The sequence below is a fragment of the Canis lupus genome, chromosome 29 (genome assembly GCF_011100685.1).
Source record: "Canis lupus familiaris isolate Mischka breed German Shepherd chromosome 29, alternate assembly UU_Cfam_GSD_1.0, whole genome shotgun sequence".
In the NCBI taxonomy this organism is placed as follows: Eukaryota; Metazoa; Chordata; class Mammalia; order Carnivora; family Canidae; genus Canis; species Canis lupus.
The window spans coordinates 24,013,989-24,017,272 of record NC_049250.1 but is presented as its reverse complement, the minus strand read 5'-3'; the positions used below and the strand labels follow the sequence as shown (position 1 = coordinate 24,017,272).

At 34.2% G+C, this 3,284-nt stretch overlaps 1 non-coding gene and 1 pseudogene across 1 annotated transcript; one reads left to right on the top strand and one right to left on the bottom strand.

The window, feature by feature from the left end:
• Positions 1-397: 397 nt before the first annotated feature.
• On the bottom strand, positions 398-505 carry LOC119866792. Its single transcript, XR_005381303.1, has one exon. It is a non-coding gene; the product is annotated as a U6 spliceosomal RNA (small nuclear RNA).
• An 868-nt stretch (positions 506-1,373) lies between these two features.
• Positions 1,374-2,749, top strand: LOC100688946 (annotated as a pseudogene).
• Positions 2,750-3,284: the final 535 nt, after the last annotated feature.

Genomic DNA, 3,284 nt, shown 5'->3' with positions numbered 1-3,284 from the left:
CATTCTATTTCAGTCTCTTACCCGCCCCATTCTTTTGCAAATTTAGGATGAAAGACAAACAGACCAGGTCTAATGGGGCATTATCACTATCCTTGCTGCTCTGAGCTCTTGGGACTCAGGTGAAAAATCTCATGATAGCTTCATTATCATGGGTTAAAGAGGTAATATGTGTCCCTAAAGAGAAGCATATTCACTCATTCATATTGCAAGTTGGAATTAGGTTATAAGAAATCTCCCTTTTATTTCAGTTTAGTATTTCATACTGTTGAGGCATAATGTATACACAGCAGTACCTGTTCTGATCCATATACTGTCTTTGTCTTTCAAAAACAACCTAATAAATATAACACCATATTCTAACAATAACTGAAAGAGTTACAAAATCTTACCACTGAAAAAGATAAATCAAATTATGAAAGAAATTGTGTGTCATCCTTGTGCAGGGGCCATGCTAATCTTCTCTGTATCGTTCCAATTTTAGTATATGTGCTGCCGAAGCGAGCACAAATTACGAAAGAAATTTACAGACGAAGACATGACTAAGAAAGATCCATGACTTGCTCAAGATCACACCACCACTCACTTGGTATTAAGTAATGCTTGTATTTTATTACTGTGTTATAGAGGTAAACAGAGAAACAAAGGGAGTAATTTCTAGCCCTTGGAAAACTGGGTAGAAGAATATTCTCAAAAATGTTTTACTGATGGGGTGCATAGTAACAACTTTTGAGACAACTGACTTATGTAGGCTATACTACTTTGCCAGCATGCTATTTAGTAGAATACATATCTGTTATATATATATACATATACATATGTATATATATATGATATTTAGTAGGATATATATGTTATATATCTGTAACATATCTGATACATGTTATATCTGTTACATATATCTGTTATAAATACATAGTATATATGAGCATATTTCCTTTATCAAAATATGAACTTCTTGGATTTAATAATCCATATTTTGTACTCTTCAGTGTTAACCTTTTCACATCTAAAATCTGGAGAGTATGAATTAGGTCAAACCCTATTCAAACCCTAATCAAGTTTAGTTTTCATAGCATGAATATTCCAAATTTAATTGATCAGTTTTGCTGAGTCCAGTTTTGAATTCTTTCAAGAGTGGTAGCACATATCTAAACCTGCACTGTCTTTCAGATTCCCAAATCGATTCATGCAACAACTACCAAATAACATATTTCAATAACTACAACACACTGGCACTATTATATAAATTCCTATAAGAAACACACTGATGGATCCCAATTACCAAGGGAAATTGACTGGTGGTTTGGTGTAAGCAAGGAGGACTATGTTTGGAACCCAGGAAATTTTCTGAGGTTTCTTTTTTTAGTACTTCCATGCCAACTGTAAAGATTAATGGAAAACTATGGGAACCAGAAAAGGAACTGATTGAGGATTCAGACCTTTCAGGAAGGCAGGAAGGAAGACTTGGATCTATATCACCAGTTCCAAGAAACTGTGATTCTACCTTACATTCTTTTAAGGTCCCATAAAAATACGTAAGAGCTTTAAACACTCCCAAACTGGAACAGGTATTTGCAAAACCATTCCTCGCTTCCCTGGATGGTCACCAAGATGAAGTCAATGCTTGGCAAAGCATCCAAAGAGGCTGGCTACTATCCTTTCTGGGGCATGTGATGGAGAGGTTAGAATTTGGAACTTGACAAATGAAAATGTATCTGTACAATACAAACACATGAGGGTTTTATAGAAGGAATATGTACTCTTTTATGTGGGACTTCTTTTATTTTACTGTTGGTGATGACAAAACCGTGAAGTAGTGGAAAATGAATAGACCAGGTTATGGAAAGGGAGGAACCAGCCATTGCATAAATATTAGAAAAGGAGAGTATATACAGGAATTGATCATCGCTGAAAGAAGCTGTTTTTGCAACATGTGGACAACAAGTAGACATTTGGGATAAACAAAGAGCCAATCCTACATATTCAATGACCTGGGGGTTCGACAGTATAACTAGTGTTAAATTTAATCCAATTGAAACATTTCTCTTGGGGAATAGTACTTCCAACAGGAATACAGTGCTTTATGATATGAGGTAAGGTATTCCTCTGAAAAAGATCATCTTAGAGATAAGAACGAATATGATCTGTTGGAATCCTATGGAAGCTTTAATTCTTACTGCAGCAAATGAAGATTACAACTTATATACTTTTGATATGTATGCACTGAACACTCCTGCAGTGGTACATAAGGATCACATATCTGTAGTGCTTGATGTACATTACTCTCCCAATAGGAAAGAGTTTGTGTCTGCCAGTTTTGATAAATCTATTTGAAACTTTCCTGTGGACAAAAATAGAATCAGGGAAATCTATCACACAAAAAGAATGCAACATGTTATCTGTGTAAAATGGACTTCTAACAGCAAATATATTACATGTGGATCTGATGAAATGAACATTTGTCTGTAGAAAGCTAATGGTTCTGAATATTGGGTATGCTTACATAACAAGAAAAAGCAGCCAAGATTACAACCAGAAGTCGAAAGAGAAATTTCAGCATCATTCGCATATAAAGTGCCTTGCTTGTCACCAATTTCTATCAAAATCTATCTACAGCCATATCCAGGAACAGCACATCATGAAAGAAGCCTGTCAACGAAAGGAAGTGAATCATCTCAAACACCGCAAGCCTGGATCTGTTCAGATTGTGTCAGAAAAGAAGTAGTACTTAGTGACAGTTGTGAACTAATACTTGGTATTCCCACCAATCCTGACATATAATTATTTATTACATTTTTATTTGCAAACTTAGCAAATAAAAATACTCGCTCTAGAAAATAAGTTGAGTTACATGTATAGAACGCTACCCTAAAAAATTAACCTGAAAAGTAGCTTAGTTGATATCCAACATTTTATCCATGATCTGCTTTCTTATTTCATTGAGGAATACAGCATTTGTCAATCTAACCTACTTTTACTGTTAGAAAATGCAGATATACCTTCACTCTGATCTATTATTGTAGATATACTATACGTTTGGATTTACATTTAAGCCCAAACATCTCTTTTGTTAACTTTAGTATTACTTGGGATAATTATTGCAATGATTCTTCCTATGATTATCCATAACATGTGGAAGAATTATGTCAGAATTTTTTTCAATTCAATAGATTTTCTGTGCTTTATTTGGGTTTTCGGGACTTTAAAGATGATCACTTATATAACTTTTATAAATAATTATAATTTAGAGTCAAGATAATGAAACATCCCTTTTCTCAGAAAAA